The sequence below is a fragment of the Bombus flavifrons genome, chromosome 2 (genome assembly GCF_040668555.2).
Source record: "Bombus flavifrons isolate JBK064 chromosome 2, iyBomFlav1_principal, whole genome shotgun sequence".
Lineage (NCBI taxonomy): Eukaryota > Metazoa > Arthropoda > Insecta > Hymenoptera > Apidae > Bombus > Bombus flavifrons.
In genome coordinates, this window is record NC_138443.1 from 10188193 (window position 1) to 10208475 (window position 20283).

At 37.9% G+C, this 20283-nt stretch overlaps 1 protein-coding gene and 1 long non-coding RNA gene across 9 annotated transcripts in view; one reads left to right on the forward strand and one right to left on the reverse strand.

The window, feature by feature from the left end:
* The window catches only part of kug (FAT atypical cadherin kugelei), a 501386-nt gene that overhangs the window by 226594 nt on the left and 254509 nt on the right, over nt 1-20283 (reverse strand). The window lies entirely within an intron of this gene.
* LOC138189890 (uncharacterized) overlaps nt 1-20283 on the forward strand; it is a 96443-nt gene that overhangs the window by 72499 nt on the left and 3661 nt on the right. Inside the window, exon 2 of the long non-coding RNA XR_011176147.1 lies at nt 17200-17275. This is a non-coding gene — a long non-coding RNA (uncharacterized LOC138189890). The remainder of the gene's footprint in view (nt 1-17199; nt 17276-20283) is intronic.

Genomic DNA, 20283 nt, shown 5'->3' on the forward strand with positions numbered 1-20283 from the left:
ACATTTCATGGACGGCAGCGGGTTAAATAATTGAGGGAGAAAAATGAAAGGAAGGTAAGGATTCCGGAAAGGAGAAAAGAAGGATAGGCTTCCGCGTCTGCTCGAAAATACACGGCGTAGTTGAGGTTGCATGCGACAAGTGCATACTTCAAGTTACCCCGGCTGGCTTGGCAACGTCTATCCAGCCATCACCCTCGTTCGAGGGTGGAAAGACCGGTCTCATGCTCGGATATATACAGCGCGAGGCACAGGCGAGGCCGGTTTCATCGAGGTCGGCGCAATTTCGTCGGGGAAATTAAGGAAATTTTCAGCTCCGTACACCACCCGTCTAGGCGATATATATTTTCGGTCAGCTGCGGACGATTAAATCTCTCCTTGAGGAGAATTACAGCGGACGCGGCCTGCCTATTTTTGTAAACGATCAAAGATACAGTTGCCACACCTTTTTTAAAAAAACGTTTTTTAAAAAACGCCTGCGTTTTTAGTCTCGTCTTGTTTGTATTATTCGAACCGTTTTACTTTTCTTCTGCTGGAATTTAGTTTGCTTACCAACGATATTAATCATATTACTTTAAGAGATTTATTCAAGTTGATTACAGGTTTGCAATATGATGTAAATAGAAGAATAGGAAGCAATAATAATAGTAAATAAAATTAATAACAGTCTAAAAAGTGTGCAACATGTGGAAAATATGTGAAGTATAATTCAAATAATTTCGAAAGAATATGTTGGATATCTTCTTGGTTGAATGGTTCTTCAGGAACGTGTGATGGTTGAACATTGAGGAACGTACGAAGAAAAAATCTGGAGGCCAGACGAGTTGTTTGTGCGATTAACGGTAAACCTGATTCACAGTGAGAAGTCGCCAAGGTGCTTGGGTAAAAGAACCTACAAGGAAAATTCTTGATGAAGAATATTTAAATAGAATGCATAAAATATTACGGCAAAACTGCTGATTATAAAAGCTATATTTATAAATGAATCTTCTAAATATTCTATTATTATATTCGTGGCGTTCGTGTTACTGTAAACATTTTTTAAAAATCAAACATTGACGAAGGTTTCTTTTAAATTTAATATTCTTGCTACATCAAGCTAAAAGGAAATCGTTATAAATTCATTCATTTACAATTCAAAACAGACGGAGATCTTGAAAAAAATTCTGGTTTAAACAAGTGATCTGCAACCAGTCCGAATTCGAGTTGTAAACGACGTTCGTATTTTTCAGGGTCAACAAACTGCTACTTCTTTCAGAATTTAAGCCGCGTTCGCGCGATTGATTCGACTTCGTGGCACGATTATTCACGACAGACATCTTCACTCGGGAGGGCGAAGAACGCAGGAGAAATTTTATTGGCTCTGTATGGCGGTTACAAGTGTATTATGCCTTCGGCACACATTGCATTGAATTCCAAATGCTATTTACCGAACTGTACATCTTTATTGCATGACAGTTCCCTCGTAAACTTGTCCTGCGAGCCGAAGTTATTGCGCCGGATATCCGATACGTCGCACTGGCGTTGCGTCACCGGAGAATGTCCGCTATTTTTCGTCAAACGAAACGCAAATTCCTTATTCATGGCGCATTATCAAATTTCACGACGTAATTAGCTTTTCGTTCGAACCACTCCATCCTTCTTTTTTACGAGAATAAATTGCTTCAGAGATAAATTGAATTATAGCCCTAAAAGAGTAATAAATTGTTCTCGAGACAAATTGAATTCTACTGAACAAAGGGTTCGATAGGAATTAGATCGGTCGGTGACTAAGTGATCAAATTAATTGCTTCGTCGTTGAAAACATCGGAGTGACTCACGATAGTTTTTTAACAAATTAACGCACGCGTCGAAATAATAGGGCAGTGAGAGCTTTCGAGCAAAGCGCAAGTTAGAAATACATACTTTGTGTAGCAGGGAAAATTTTCAGACTAATGTACGTGTGACCAAGAGCTTTCAGCTAGGATTTAAAAAGAGTTTTATACGACATTTTAATGAGTACATTATTTAGAGAGTGTCATTTGCAGTTGTTATATAGTTATTTTGTTTGTTAGTATTATCTAGGTTTCTGGAGAATTAAAGGAACCTCGCGGGGGACATGTATCGCGTCGGCATAAAGAAGCGGATTTCCGGGGAACTCGGCCAGTCGTAATATTTTCTCAACACGCGATTCGCTGAACTTAAACTGCTCTGGTCGATCTAAACGCCAGGTAAACGTACTAGCTGACCACCGCGATGCCTTAATTATATTAGTGTGATATAATGACCGATGATATCTGTATATCGTAAAGTTCACTCCTTCCTTTTGTGAGTTGTGACTGGCACACTATGTAACATAATTGCTCAAAATACCTTTTCGTGAATGCGTTTTGGAAATGAATTTTAACAAATATGATGATCGATATTGTAGATCTATTACACAGAAACGGTACACAAATCTTATCTTTTGCTGAAACCTCTTACGTAATAATTTGCCGATTAATAATATTAGTAAATAAACAAATTAGATTATAGATTTCAAAAAGGAAATTTCAATAAAAAGGAACAAGAATAGGGACAAATAATGTTTCAATTAAAACTAGAATTTAACGGGGTAATTTCAAATTACAATTATCAGAAGGAAAATAAATCGTTGGTGAAGTAATTCGTTCGAAGACGAACGATCTCTGGTTCTCGTGAACAGGAGGTTGGGTCTGGTTTTCACGGTAGCGGCGCACACGAACCACGCGAAACCAGAAGCACCTGTGTGGCAGCGTGTGCACGCGTGCACCGAGTTGAGATAGTTTCCAACAGGCGACACGGCCGAGTAATTAATGCGGGAATTAACCCCGGGGGTTAATGATAAGCATTAACGACTAATCACCCAGAGCGTGGTCGAGTCCCCAGACCGATACCATTCCAAGGGACTCGTCGGGTTCATTAGTGTTTGGTCGGCTTTACCGGGAGGCCCGACAGAGCTGTCCTCTATTTGTCTTACCTACCCGATGTGTCCCAGTGACTTTATCTCCGTAGCACCGGGGAAAAGCCTGATTCGTTCAAGTGACTACCTGCCGCAACAACTGCCACGAATATATGTGTACAATGGTTAGTCTTCTATATTCAGAGAGTTCTGTTTTTAGAACAAGCTTCCTTTTTTAAGTAATTCTTTTGTGCAATTTCTGGATCCTCTTGCACAATTAATGTTAACTAAGTATATAATTAGTATATATAATTAGTATTATTAATGAAACTTTACACAAGTAATAAACTACGATTTATATAAATACATATTGGGAAATTTTCTACCTTAACAGAATAACGAATTTGATAGGATTGATAAAATATTACCAATAAATTTTGTAAATTACAAATATTTGATCAACTTATATCACGTAAAAAAGAGTCCGTAATCTACAATTTGTAATTTATTAGTTTACTGGTATTATTAGTTGGTAAATTATTATTCAAGAATCCTCTGGTTTGTGATTTACTATGTGGCATTTAACCTGTCGTGAAACTTGGTATTTAAGCAAACAGAATTACGAAAATTGAACGGAATTGTCTGAACGTGCAGAAAATTATAATTATAGTATCACAGATTAATTCTTGTAGATGGCATTGAATAAAATTTAGAATTTTCATACCTTTGTAGTAAAGGAAGAAGGAAAGAAATAGTCGGATTTAATGCTTTTCTGCGATAGATAGGATCCATATTACTGCCTTTAAGTAAAATATTTGTGAACCATCGAACTGGAAATTCTGTTTAGCACTGCACAATAGAACGTCAAAAGCCTGGTCTAGAGTCGGGATTTATAGCGTTTCGTGACAATAGATCTTAAGAAGCTAACACAACTTTGATCATCGTAGGACTGAATTCAGGTTATCAGATCAGGCGAGATCTATACGCATTAGTTCAATCGATATATCTTCGTTCAACCTAAGTAAATCTATCAACCTACTAGCAGATGTATAACCCCTTTGTCATTTCAAGATGATTTACAAATTACAACCTGTCTTTCCCAAGCAACAAATAGCGACCTTTGATTTCGTAGAATTGTAAACGGCAGTTGGTTGAACTCAATTAAACTACTAGGAAAAAGATTTCTATTGATTGTCGTAATAGCTTAATCAAGCTAGTATCCCTGTCGCGATTCTTTTCAGCTTTCTAATTATCATTAATTTTCTACGTTACTGTCACAAAATTGAACGTGGCAGAAATTAATTACTTAACCAGTCGGTAATTATAGTTTAATAATTTGAGTGGTAACTTTTAATTTAGACAAGACAGAACTAAAGTACAAATCAGTGTAATATGCGATTATGATGCAAATTATGATTCGTAGTACGTATTCCTTCTTTCATTTGAAAATTACTAATTCGAGTTAAAGTATCTGAAACTTTCTACTATCAACTGAAACTCCACCAAGTAAGAACAAGAAGAATCTTTACCAAAGTACTCTGAACCAAACTTATGTACATCGAACAGCGGCGGACATCCAGATTTCTAGAGATTTCAAAAACTTCTCAAAACAAGTGTAACCATCTTTAACGTTTTCTCGTCGATCATTCAGGCCCGCGCCAAATCGGTTTCTCGGATAAACGATTATTCTCCGAGAGACAAATTCGTGGTGAAGAACATGGCGAAGAAACAGGAGGTAAGAAAGGTCGTAAGAAAATGTAATAAGAAGAGCGAGCGATTAGACGGTGGTAGAGCGACGCTGCGTTCGACCGTGTCTCATATAAATCTCGGCCGTGGCGCTGGGAAATTTATGATACGCCCTTCCGACTGGCTAAGTAATACATTTTCTCCGCGTCCGTAGATACGGCGCTCGATTAACAAACCCCGCGACCACGCCCACGCCACCGAGTTACGATATTAACAACGCCGGAATACGATTCATTTACGCCCACCGTCCGTTTATGAATGAACCGTTTAAGATCGAACGAGTGGGATGCGGGGTCAATGGGTGTCGGGCCCGGTAGCCGCCATATTGACGCTATCTCAGTCTCCGCTGAAATATTGCTCGCTCTGGTACGACGCGAATACATTACGACTGCAAGGGTCGCAGCGGGTTGAATCGCAAACGTTCCTAGTGTTCGCCGTGGAAAATGTCAGGTAAGAAGAATTTTAATAATTGTTTCATCGACGTAAACGACGGGCTTATCCATTGTTAACGAAACAGGTTATAACTGTTTGACATGACTGCCACGTGAATTGGAGTTAGTAATTGGTTATGTCGTTTGTGGGATCGTGAAAGGGGGTTGATTGTTGTGTCGTGCGATTCAGGGAGATTAGAAGCAAGGATGAATGGATTTTTGGAATATTCTAACCTGTTATTATATGATTATGAAGACTTAATGCCACTTGATTTGGGGTTTCATGAAAGAAGATTGTAATCAATTATTTTATTAAATTATTATAATTTTTGTATTAAATTATTAATCTGAGAAAACGTAGATTATTTTCTCAACGTAGCAAGAGAAAGGTGCAGTCACTTGATCTCATATATTTCACCCTTTTCGATATTACGTTGTGTACTGGGAGTACGTTCAAACGAGAATTACATTGACCTAAATTCACTGCATCACAAGCCTTTCTATTTAATCTCACACTGAAGCAATAATTGTAGAACATTTCAGTCTTGTATAGGAATTAATTTCTCAACGATATTTCTTTGACTCATTTTACTTTATTCTATAAAATCTATTTAACTATGAAAGACTGATGAGATTTTTGTATTTGAAAAAATTATAATGTAGAAATTAATATATGATGGTACAAATTTTGGTTTCACTTAGCGTGAATAATCCAGGTAGAAACTAATGACTTCTAACGAAATGATAACGATGGGATATATCGGAACGATGACGGAGAATGGAGCAAACGGTTGTTTATGCCAGTAAGCCGCCTACTAGCTAAAGCTCGTGCTTTAAATGCAACTGTGCCTGGCGTTCAGGCAACTGATCCACGCGAAGTGATTGATTGTTAACTCGAAACTTGTGGAAACTAGTGTTTCACAACAGAAATTCTCTCAGTGCGAATAGTGTAGCAAGATCTTAGTCAAAGAAACCATCACGAGAATCCAATGCTAGCATTAACGAAGTAATTTGCGGTGGATAGTTAATAGTTGATAACTGAGTGAAATAGACTGATGGAAATTCGCAGTGGCATTTGTAATATATCACAGAAAATATTAAATAATATTGTACTGATTTGTAGTTTGTAGAAAAATTATTTAAAAAGAATTTATATTTTATATAATGTTTAGAGGATAAACAAATTTTTGGCATAAGTTTTCAGAAATCTAAAAAAGATTCTGAAATACTTATCGACGTATCTCTCGCATTATATAATTATAATCGTTCGTTAAGTTGAAAATTCGAAAAAAAAAGAGATTTCGCTTATTGTTAGATTGTCAACGGCACTCAGTCTTCGTAAGGAAAATTCTACTATCTACTCTTGACATTTCTTATTTCTCCGCTCAGATTTTAGCTCAATCAGATTTTAATTAAATAATTAATTTTTTAAAGCTTTCGTGTTGTAAGAAATCTATCTTTTCTCATCCATCCAGATAGAATCTTAATATAGTCTTTCTTGATATATATTCTTTATTGATACATAGTCTAACTTCCGGATACCTTTCAGAATAAGCAAGTTCTTCTTCGTTAATCAATTCTCCTTTTTCTGGATTTCCACGTCGAAGGATAATCACAGTAAGAAAACGAGCGAAGAAAGTACTTAGAAGACTCTGACCATCTTTAAAGATATTTCTCAATAACCAAGAAGCTTGATCCATTCAAACGAAAGTTCACGTTTCAGCTACTCCTTTCGAAGCTTTAAAAAACTAGGTAATATAGCATTGCGAGAAGTCTGGCGGAGAAATCGTAGAAACTCCTCGAAACCTGAAGGGAAGTCGCAATCGATGATATTCGGCTGGCTGAGAGAATAAGAAGGAACGTCCGATAGGAACGATATCTTAGTTTCCACATCGTTTGACGTTTGCTGGTAAAATATAAAGGAGAACGCGGACACTGGTCGGAAAATAGAAGTCCCATATCCAGATGGTCACGGTGGAAGATGGGTGGATGAAGATATCGCAAAGGAAAGGCTCTTCTGTGCGGGACGGCCCGTTTCGGTATAAATTAAAAGTTTCTTTCTGCTGTCGCGGAGAATCGTTAATCCATCGTGTCACTATCCGGTGCGAAACTCCAGCCGTTTAACTTAGGCAACCAGTTATGGTCTATAAGTCACCGAAACTTTGCCTTTACATTTTCCAAAAGAGCCTATGAAATTTTTCCATCGTTGTTACTGCGATTTCTTTCCTGTTTCTGTCGTAGAAATATTCTTAGAGCTTTGTACATTGTAACGTATTTTATTTAGATCTGAAATTTATATAAGCAACGAAACTCTATGATTATTCAGTTAGGATATAAATAAGTTTTTAATATTTTAAAGTTTTTAGAAATAAAAGAGTTCTTAAAAGAAGTATAGAAACGGATTCCCGGTTGCTTATACCCGAGTTAAATTTTAGGTAAAACGTAAGAGTATTAATCTACGATATTAATTAATTTCTTATATGTTTCTGACAGTATGTACATGATTTTCTTTGTAGTGCGTTTTTGCATTTTCAAGTTTGTGTTGATCCTACAATTTACGTTACATGTTTGTTAAACTTAAACCAAAAAACTGAAAGAATAATTAACGTCAGTACGCAGTGGTATTTGCTATTACTGCTAGACCTGGAACTGTACACGCTAAAAGCTATAGTTATAAGCACAACGAATGTTTTCGGACACATATGGTAAGACAACAACGGTACATTATGTAACAAGGAAAGTCGACACGTGTAAGTTGTGGATTACTAGACCAGACGATATGTACTCCAGGGACACGTCACAAACGTCCTCGAATTCATGAGAATCGGTACAGATGTCACGTTTATACAATAGGATACAGATGACTCTGAACGTACAGATCTTGTTGCAAACTGTCCATTGACTGACGATTTAGACTTACATGTGTCGATAGAATCTATCGACGTAATGATAATGGGTTTATCGAACGAGAATTGAGATGGAACTGGAATCGGAGAATAGAACAAGTGACTACTATAGAATTTAACAGATAGATTACGGATTTTTATACAAATTCATATTTTCGAGAATATAATTAAAAAACATAGAACCTCGGTAGAAAATCGTTTTAACCACCAAGTATCATAGAAAAGATTATACTTTGGATATTTTACAAATTTCTCCATACTATGTGTATTTTATTAGATCTTGCTCTTTCAAGTTTCCTACAAATACATAAAAATCCGCCGTTTAATTGCGTAATAGCACAATTTTGGAGACGTCTAAATTTCATAGATAGATTTAGTAACATGTGTAATTTTACCAATTTTAAATCCTCTATATTGTATCTTGCGTGCCAAAGATCGCTTATATTACACGCATATATTTCACATATTATATTTCATAGGTGGAACGTCTTTCGTATGACAGTTTCTATGGATCTAGTAACGTCTCTATCAGGTCTGCCCAATCCTCTGATGTCGGAGCTAGGTTATACGAATCCGTTTGCTTCCGTCAACATCTCCTGGGTTAATAATCATTTACATCTGCTCTCGCGTGTTTGACGGAGTCTAGATGAGATCCCGCAGGTTTGGGTTTAGTACATATCCAGTTCCTAGACTTTACGTGATCTATATCGAATTCTATGACCCTAGCAATATCTGTATCGGATTTAACGGCACGAAGCAGAGCTATATCAATTTCTACGGATCCCGAATTATCAGTATTGGATGTCATGTGCTGCCTGTACAGTTGTCTAGTGTTTGCGTCGCGTTTGACAGCTCACGGAATCGTCCATGGTAACTCGAGGATTCTGGGTCGACATAGTCTTTACTTAGAATATCTAAGAATATCTAACCGAAGTTTACTTTCAGCCAAATATTTTATATGTATCTTCCGCCGCTGCTCTTTGCGTCCCTTCCACGCGTTCAAACGCTCGAACAATATGCATCTTCTCAAATATCAAATGTTAAACATCTCTCTCGAAGGAATATAAAAATATCTACGAACAAATCACTTTCATTTAACATGAAACTACGCCTGTCTGATTCCCTCGTGGGAATCTCTTTTCAGAGAATCATAAACTTGCCAACCTTTCCTCTCATCTTTATGCAATCTCTTAATGTAACTATTTTGCCTGTCTTCAACATTGCAAATACCAAAACAAAGGCCTGTCTTCTTGAGCGAACGAGAGAAAGAAAGAACACAGAAGATCGATCCACGCCTATTCATGAAGTAACCAGCTACCGGTGAAATCGCCGATATTATCTCAGTGAAAGTGCGAGGAATGAGATTCTCGCCGATTAGTTGAGCGCTATTTAATCAAATCCCCGCGAATGCGCAATCGATCGTAGTTGAGAAAAGGTATCGTTAACATCAGGAAATTAGCAAGAAATTATTACGTCTTCGATCTTGTGATCTTGTGATCTCCATACATAGCCTGTACATTTTCGCACTCTTAAATTTCCCATAAACGCACAAACATCAGGTCCACCAGTAACTACAAAATTTGTTCTTTATCCCTCATCCAATAAGCGTTTTCCAAACACACTTCACGCAATCCTAACAAACGTCCCTTCATTCCTATTTCACATCATCCGAAGTACGTAACAACCCTTTCCTAAACCCTTTTCCCTCCAAAAGCTTCAGCCCGGTCTGGGTCCCGTGAACACGTTCCGAAAACTGTTTACTGTTCGGCTTCCTAAGAACCGTCGTCCAAAAAAGTCATGCCCGGGGAAATGGATGCAAAAGATGTTCGCAGAGATATGGCGGAGGCAAAAGAGGTGCGAAATTGATGCAAGAGGCTGGAACGTTGAAGGGAAAACACGCGCGTGTAACACCGACCGGCAAAAAAGAGCAGGTCTCGGCTAATTAGCAATTCTTTAGGCGAGCACAGCGAGAGCAAGAGAAAGAGGGCAGGCAACCCCTTTTAGTCACGTTTGCTTGCGATACACAAGCAGATGGAATTAATCTCTTTTTCACCCTCGACGTTATCCGGCGAAGAAAGGGCATCACGGCCTTCTTCTAGCATCTAAACGACAACGAAGCTGCTGCTATCTACGAGACTTCATAGCGCGGAATATAACTGCGAAGCTTTACGGTGATGTAGGGTTCGCGAAATAGCGAGCGTTCCGTTTCTCCGTTTGCGATCTCGTTGAACGACATCTTGTCGTGACGTGCTAGTTGATCGGTTAGTGCCTGTAATTTTGTAATCTTTTGTATGTTGCGTTTTAGAATAATGTTCGAATCGGTGTGAAACGAGAGAAGAACGCATAATGTCTGAGAATCATTTTGTTGAATTATAACACTAATTTCGTAAGTGGAAACGTATTGCTTTGATTTTTGCGTAGGTAGTTCAATCCAAATTCCTTGCTACATCTGTTTCCTATCTTTTCACGTACCTCATCCCTATCCTGCCGCTAATTCCAGTACAGAGAAGAAAAGACTATTGAACGATTGCCATATATATTAAGCTTGCATGCATATCTACCTCGAGCAACGTACCATCCCATAGGTAAATCGTTATTATCCATCGTTAAAAATAACTCACGATACTAATAATCAATCACAATACTTCTTCTTAGACTTCTATCGAATCTTCTGAAAATTTAATTCATCCGAAGCGAAGAACCTTGGTGAAAAGTAAAGTTACAAGACAACAAAAGAACATACAGCAACAATAGAGAGAAACTAAACTGAAGAGGAAGAACGAGGAATAGAAAATGTAAGAAAGCGTGAAAAGGGGTTGTGTGACGAAAAAAAGGGCAGAATAATAGAGATTGGACATTCGATAAGCAAATCCATATCAATCATGATTAACTCGTTTCATGGTGAGCTGATTTGCACGGCCCTTGAGGATGCTTGCTTCTCGATGGCTATTTGTAAAGGATCGACGCATCAAATTCTAAGCTTTTGCATTATCGCGTCGCGTAACAGCCAGTTCGACGCGTCGTGAAAGGCTTTATCCAACCGTGGCTTTATCCAACCGTGCCTTTCTGAGATAAAGCCACTCTTTCTTTATGCTTCGATGTAGCAAGGAGTTGACCTGGTCTTGAAAAGAAGCCGTGCGCTAGCACGGAGAATGCAATGTCGAACAATGCGAACGGAGAATGCGATGCTCGCGAGAAACGTTATGTGTACCTTGCTACGCGCTGATCGCGGATTATGCTACTGCTCTATGAATTTTTTTCCTCGAGAATGTTGAGTATCGTGTTCTTTAGAACAATAAATACGGAAGAATGGCTGCTTCAATCGATTGTACAATGTTTTATCGCAGAGACTAATATTTGTCGTTCGTAGAATTATTTATAAAGTTCTTTGTGAATTACGCTGTCTGAAGGAAATGAAAATATGTTGCGTTGCTGTGGTAAATTGCAATTTCCTAAAGACGCTGTCTTTACAGCTTGAATTGTTTCTGTCGAACGAAAACATTCTTATTCGTAAAACGTATTCTACGTGAAAGAAACCTGGATAATTTGTCGCACTTTTTATCATACTATTCTACGCTACCAATTAAATCCTAATTCGAACAAGTATTTAATACTAATCGCTTGCACGCAGTTCCACTTACAGTCAATTTACCAGCACTCGGTGTCCGATAATACAGTCGTTTATTTCCAACAAATCGTCAAATTCACTAACGAACTTACCATTCCGTAAAATTACCCTTTCGAACAAACGTTACAATTTTCTGACAAAAAAAAAAAAAAAAAACGCTATTAAAAAGCAAAATTTGCTTACACAAACAAACGTTATCAGTGATCAGTAGTTTCGTTGCTTATCTCGGACAAAAAATCGCGACACGCGTATATCGGTGTCGGCGGTGAGATGGTTTCGAGTTAATGTTCATGGCATCATTGTTCGGTTCTCTCATTGTTGTTCGTCGAGAGTTCATGAAAAGAGGACGAATTTCGCGTAAAACTGCATTCGTTAGCCTATCGATGAAGCCTTAATAGCCAACGCGGCCGATATTTTGCACGCGAAACTCCATGGACCGCTCGTTGTTTCGGATTATCGATACTTCGACTAACAGATTTTCGTATAATGGGAAATTCCGATAAGCGATGCATCGATAATTGCGATCCCACCGCGATATCGTGGATGAAAAAGCTTTTTCCCGCAGGTTACGCGAGGCGAAACGCGCGAACAAAAAGAAAATGGAAAACAAAATAAAAGTAAGAAAAATACAAAGGGCAAAAATAGGTTCGCTTTGTTTTTGTTGTATTTTAATTCTGTAGTGTGGTTCGTGTACTTTCCGCGAAACATTGGGTGTACGATAAAGCCCGCGTGCATCGCGTGTCTCGTGGACGAAATTTGAACGCGTGGTCGCGGCCGGTGTAAAATTTTTATCATGGTCTACCTCTGAACGTAGCGAATGCATGAAAATTTTTGATACGCGCTTTGTTCCGTTTCTCTCTGTCTGTTTTTCTTCGCGCTGTGTTGAATTTTGGATTTTTAGCGTGGCACGTTTACTTGCACAACGTATCAACGACCACGGAATTTTCTCGTTACGTAGACTCCGCAAAACGAAATTTTTGATACGATAATTTCATTTTTACCATTAGCCTCGATCGATCAGAGCCATTTAATACAGAAGAATTGCAACATGTTTCAATCAATCAGCCTCTCAGAAACCAAATCAAATATGTATTTAGTTGCATAAGTTCATTTATTAAAGGATTGATGACATAAATAGCAGCAAATTCCAAGATAAGCTTTAAAAATAATTTCAATCTACAAAGTTGATCAACATGACTTGTGAACGACTCGAATGTAGAACTTATATCCAAGACGATCTTTTCAAAGTACAAATCATCCTCGGCTCCCGCTAGATTTAAATGTTAAGTATTAGATCCGAGTTCTCTATCATTCGCGCAAACGGCTGGATTTTTAATTTATGTTCATCGTAGAAATCGTGGAAGCAAGTAGCGTCCCTTTCACGCTTGTTTGGCCACTTTAAGTATCACGCGAACGAAATCTCGCAATAAATTTAATTTGTTAGTCGATCGTTAATCCACGACAGGAGGATGCTTGACACCACATCCCATATCCTGCGTCGTGAAGTATCGCAGTCTCCGATCGTAGCTTGCTACTCTTAATCGGATGCTCTTTCAGTGCTCGCTTTACAAATTACACGCAAGCTACATCAGATATTCGTCTTTGAAACGTAAATTAAGGATTAATGCGCGCATTGGTTAACGCGATGTTCCGCGCGCAGAAATCCCATATTTTCCATAGATTGGCAACTGTTCTCGTATTACGATGTTACATAGAGCGATGAAAAGATTTTAGGTTAATGAGAAGTCACGAGAGAAAAATGTTATATACAAGAAGAAAGATGTTTTTGACTCTTGTAGCGTACAGCTTCTATAAGAAAACTCGTAGATATCTTTCATAATATTCTGCGTGTTGTACATTGAAACATTTTGAAACATTAGTATTGTAATGATACTTAGTTATTACGATTATATTGGTGAATTCTAAAAGAAATCCGAAAATATACATTATAGGAAAAAGTTGAGATAAAACTTCTCGCAATACGCAACTGCTGCAATTAATTTGTAATAAAATAGTTTCTTCTCAAAGATAAGCAAGAATCTTCTCTGTCTCTTTATTTCCGAATAGTAAGTGCACTTTGCAATCAGTAAACCATTACGCTAAATTCTCCAAGTTCTACATTCTGTTATTACAAATTCTACACCTCCCTTCTACACGGAATTTCCCAACTGAGCAATTCGCATTCCACCAATTCCCTCTGTTCTCCCTATCGATTTTCGATCCGTCTGGCAACCACTGACAGACCTGAATATCTTTTCATTTCCGATATCCACACTCATCTCATCTTCACCAATTTTCAGTTGTTCTAACGAACGGAAATCTTATTTCGAATAGCAACCTAAACGAATCTATTGATATTCAAACTGCTCGATCGTTTCTTTGACAATTTTCTTTGATTCACTGAGGAATTTCTACGATTTCTAACTTTCTCCCTTGCGATTTCTACAATAAAATACCATATAGCATTCGTTCTATACTGAAAGCAAAATTCGGTCAAATTTTTCCGGATAACAGCTTCGTCCCTGAATATATAAAAGATACGATACCGGAGGAACGTGGAATTATAGATTTCGAGATGGCTTTAATTCTTGCAACGGCTGTTGAAATCGAAACGGACGTCGTTCATATCCGACGCAATAAGAAATTTCTCAATTACAGGAAGCTAGGAGACGTAACTGGGACGAACGACAACCCAAGAAAACCGGTAGCCCCGCGAACGAACGAACGAACGAACGTGCCGAGAAAACGGCTCGGTTAATGAAACGAAATGAAAGTATCGCAATTTAATGGAAATCGACGAAACGAAGGCGTGCACTTCGTATTAAAACCTATGAATAATTCAAAAACCACCCGACCAGGGCATGAGTGTCCTTTTTGCATCTGAACGGTCGCCGCGTCTTAAGCGGCTTGAGATGAAGAACGAGATTGCTTTTTTAATAATAAACCGCAGTGGTCTTTACGACGGTGAAGCTTAATAGGCAATGATTGATAATACCGAACGAAATCTATCTGGCGGTCTGCTCGTAATTCGTCTAAAATCGTGGACAGAGGGGAAAAAAGTTTCGCTCGAAAAGAGAATTAAAAATGGAAGAAAGATTAAAAAGAAGAAATATGAAAAAAGACGTTGAACGAGAAATTACGAAAGCGTATCACGATTATCGAGAATCGAGTAAGTTGGACACGTCGATATAACGAGTCTTACCCTGCTACCCTGGACGCGCGATATATCATGCGTGTAATTATAAGCGCAACCGCGTGGTTCGACCCGGCGAACCAGTTTTTTCAATGTGCGCTTTGCATTTTAAATTACACACCAGAATCCGGCCGATTTTTTCGAAAAATCGAACCCCTTCTCGCGAGACTCGCGGTACCAAGCACATATGCACACTTGTCATCGAGTTACGCCTAACGCGAATTGATATCACTCGCCGATAAAGCTAGATATAAACAGATAATAAATCAATATCTGGACGGAGAGTAGTTCTGTTGAGAATTTTGCATGGTTCCTTTTTTTTTTTCTCAGATCGTTGCTCGAGATTCGCTTCCAGGGATCTTTTTCGACGACAATAAATTATCGGTAGGCAATAATCTTGTCGATAGGCTTGTTTAATAAATCTTGATCCGATCGAGCTACCAGGTCAACTTTAATTAACACTTTCGTTAATCGTTAGTCGTGCTAGTAAATCTTAGTATTTTTTACGCATTCGAGGATATTATATTCAATTTAATTGAGTGGGAAATTTTTATCCGAATTCCTATCGCTGTAACGTATATACACAATGTTCAGAAGTTTCGATTAACGCGTTCTGTTCGCGCGAATCTTAAATCTTAGAGTACCATCACGAATACAAAATTCTTGAAAATAAAAATTCGAACGACTTATAAAGCACCGGCATTGAGCCTACGATCGCGAAACCAATTCTCCCATCAACCGCCGTTCATAACTCACGGAATTCATTTAACCGTGTACCGAAAGTTGCACCGGAAACTAAATTGCACCGATACGAGGGCAGTAATCGACTATGTTGTAGCGTTTGTCTTCTCTCGAAAAGAAACGATTTAAGTGGCACGTCTCTGCGATAAATCATTCTGCATGCGGTACTGGATCTGGTTCAGAGCGAATCTTGCCCGTTTATCTGTCGGACGATCGGGCCTTGGAAAAAAAAATATTTCATACGAGACAAACTGTGCCTTCTCGAAAGTCCTGTGGCCATTTTAATGGTTACGCCAAGCGGCCGTCTGTTTTTCACAGAAAGGAACACGTACCGAAAGAACCGAGATTCCGTGTATTCAATTTTACGAGGCTGTAAGTTTCGTTACGCTCGATCGCGATGATCTGGGACGTCGATGTTTTGCTTTAGTCCTCACGAAGTTCAAATTAATCGCAAAAGCCAAGTGAAAAATGAAGTGTAACTAACAATAACGATTCTTTACAAAAAATTAATTAAATCTATAGGATAACATATTTTCATCTGTAACTTGTATGGACTTGGCGGTTAGCTAAATTCATTGATAAAATTTTTCGCGACGATTAATAAATAACACCACCTGTAAGATCCCACGTGTTATAATTAAGTTTATTTATCTCTGTAAAATTGTGATGTAGAAAATCATATTATACGGAGGAAAATAAAGGAAGTGGAAAATACACGAGGAGAAGAGAGGAACGATACAGGCAAAGGGTTGCCGATTGTGGACTGAATTACACGGCACTTAAAGCCAAGTTCGAACACGAGATCTGCATACCACGATGACGCCGCGGACGTACGCAAACTGTGAACCGGAACCGACTGCGCAGTCAACACGATAGGCCTATCAGAAACTTATGCTCGCATACACGTCAACAGGAACACGCGCTTTTAGTCTTTGCATTTACGTTATCGGGTGGTGCGGCGAGCTCGTTGTTTTTTCCATCCTCGAGAAATGGAAAGGTTTGGCTCACGTATTCTGGTAAAGTGACGAGGCGAAAGCAGTCCCGAGTTTTTGGCGCCTCGTTTATTACGCTCGATGCTTACCTTGCGTTCTTGCCGCGCGATTGTTTTTATTAGAAGCTGCGCCATGGGATTGTATATTGTTTTAACGGCCGCGTTTTTGGCCGGAGTATTAGCGGTGCACGGAATGAAATGCGAAATGAGGAAAAAGAGAAATGAAGTTGCTGGGTTTAATAAAATGTCGCCTCCGAATAAGCGATCTTGTGGACTTAATGATCTACTGTATGCGACTCAATTTATGGTAGAAAATGTTTCATTGATATACCTGTTTGCCTCAATTATTATGCTATGTATATTTTAAATTTTGATTACGAAGATGAAATTATGAGGGTATACTAATTTGCTACGATATTGATATAATATGTAACGTAGTATTTGGTAAATATTTGACTATAATTAGAATATTGATCGCGTTAATAATTCAGTTAATAACGTATGAGTGCAAGAGGAACTTTTTAATAAGAATAGTTGAAGTCATTTGTACCATGAAAAATATTTTTATTGTAATCCCTATTACAAAATTTCGAACGTATTATTCTGCGTATTATTCCGTTGGAATTATTGTAATTTATTATCTAAGTGTTTGTACATTTTATCCTAGGAATTTTGGCGAGACAATGATGCAGACACAGTAACCCAGAAGCAGAAAACATCATTGGAAACCGTAACTGTTGCAGGTATGATTGATACATACTTAATATGATTTATTATACTCTCTTAATACAATTACCTTTAATATAATGATTTCATGTAACAGAAAAGATAATGTTTATTACACTACAATTATATTTTCTTTCATTAGTTGCAACAATATTCCCAGGAATGATAAGCCAAACCAATTTATGAAAACATAAACGAGACCAGACTAAGTTAACTTTCTACCAACGTATTACTCCGCAGTAACTTCATCTCTCACTCGAAACACGAAACACTACCAGACGCTAAATTACGTAAAAGCCCAAAGTTTTCCCTTTCTCCTCATACATCTTCCACAAATGCAACTTTTAACGTCAATAATATCTCAAACACCAATTATATAACATTCCCCATTTTTCCCCACTTTAACACGCCATTTATATTGCCTTTCATCGACTAAAATTTACTCGAACAACCGCTACGCTTTGCGAAACGATCTCGAGTAATTAATGTTCCATTCCCATGTAATATATTTCTAACTCCTATTTTGCAACAGCGAAGAGAAAAGCGATTTTGCGATGAAATGCAGCGAGAAAGCCAGAGCTGGGGTGGGACGCTGTTTTTTTCTTCTCTCTTTCGGTGAATGTAAACACGGAGGCAACAGGGATGTAGCCACCCCCATAAATAGACGCGTGGTAACGTGGCGCACGGTACGATGAAACAGGAGTGAGTTGTAAAATGTGAAGGCGTTTAAAAGTGTGACCGAGCTAGTTACGAGGATCGAGATAACCGGCCAAACTTCATCGTATATCACGGTGGGCCATTTATCAGCGAGATTTACATAAACTGATGGCGGTTCGCGACCGGAGGATTTTAATTAAAACGATGATGCCCTTAATTTCACCCGGGCTAAAGTGCATATCCGCCGTGAAGTGGCCGTGCGCCTGCATAACTTCGCGTACTTTATTACGCCTATCTCAAACGTCTGCAAGATCGATGACTATCGACAATAAAATCGTGAAAAGAAATTGTGATGTAACCAAGGAAGAGTCGATTTCTTGTGAAAAGAATACATCTACATCTATGAGTCGTTTACAGGTCAAAGTGGTCGTTTGAAATTTTTAACGATTTAGTGTCAACGCACGATTGGTCGATGCTTATCTAATAAAATAAAATGCTAATTTCATCAATTTTCCCTACTTTCAGTTTTGTAGAGTTAATTTATTTAGCAAACTAAGTGGCTCATATAAATATAAATAGAAAGTGTACTATAAAGTTTTTATGTTCGAGTTTTCGTTAAAAAGAGGAGGAATTGAGTGCTTGTTTTTTGAGGAATGGTAGAAACGCTTTACCTACGTCTTATAAATCAAGCTTTTGTCTAATTTCTTTGAATTTCGGGCGATCGTTGCAAGATAAACGAACCCCTGACTGGACGATGCTCTTATCTCTAGCTCCATCGTAATTTCGTGAATGTATAACGCAGAGTGGATTAGAAATTGCTTGTTCCGGGCTAAAATTTCTATCATCAGTAATATTTATATCTGTGATATCATCTATCGTCTGTTCCATCATCCCGAATTGAATATCGTAACGTTTATTGTTAAACGCCAAAAAAGAGAAATTTTGAACTATATCGTTAGCGAATAAAGATGTTTAGTAGCAACGGTATATACTAAATGATATCCTCATTACTTTTACTCTGCTTCGTTATTTCGCTTTGTGACTCCGTCGCAACTGCTACAACGTTAAGGTATACAATAGTGCCGCTTTAATTACACGCTTGACGAATTCGTGTATTTAACAGAAGTTGGATCGAATAGAAACGAGCAGGGGAAAAGTAAAAAGGAAAGCTGGAACTGTAGGAGTTTTGGATTGTTCAGTGAGCCATCATGAAATTTTAGATGAAACAATAGAACTGCACAAGGTATGATCGCGCGGAATTGATGACGAACACCATAAATTGAAAAATAAAAAATGATGTGTGGAATATAACGAACGTTTTTAAAAATTTCCTTAGAATTTCCGCATATTTCTGTGATTTTTTTTGTAAGAAATAAACTTATCGGAGCTCTTTGAGAAGTTCTAATTACGTATCCAAATAATAAAATTGAGAAATTTACGAAAAGTTTTTATTCATCAAGATCTCGTTAGACACACAGATCTCAAATCCAAATCGTTTGTCCGAATTAAGTGGAACAAAGTAAACGTACATACGAACAACCTTTGAACAGCGTCTACTAAATTCGGTGCAATTTAAGAGACACTAATTCTCGAGAAGCCGCTTTTTCCGATGCTTTTCGACGTCTGATTGAGACTACGTCGAATTGACAGCAAAACCGAGGATGAGAGGAAGAGGGTGCGAAAGAGGAGGAGATAGATGTTTAAAGCGGTCGTCTCATCACGATGCCTGATGGCTAATTCGAGAAGCAGGAAACTACGTTGATTTAGGGGCATTGACAATCAAGTTGAGAACACAGTTGGTAGCAGGTGAGCGTAGAACAAGGTGAATGGCACGAGAAAGTGCAGTTCTACACGTCTGCTGCATGTTAACGTCACGTTTACGACCTGCCTGCAGGATAGAAGTTCCGATAATTAGATTCGATGACGTGAAAAATTGATTGTAACTTGGGTTGGTGTAATAGTTATCTATAATAGAAATAAATAAAAGAAGGTAAAGTCTGTAAAGAAAATTGTAGGCAGTGAGTAAACTGTTTTTATTTGTGATACTCTTTGTCCATATTTTAAATCAAACTACGAACTAATACCTAAAAAAATATCTATCTCTATCTATATTCTCTATGAATATATTTATAGTTAGTAAAATAGTATATTTAGTAATTTAGTTATATTTAGTATAGTAGTAATAGTTATATTTAGTAATGCACAATGTGCAATTTTATCTCGATGCATGCAATTTGCAAATTGTTCAGAGTTTCGAGATATATCTGCAATTGCAGCGGAAAAACCTATATTTAAGCAATAAAGGCAAAAATAGAAATGATACAAAATTAAAAATAGTGATGCATGATATTTCGCCAAATATGCACGA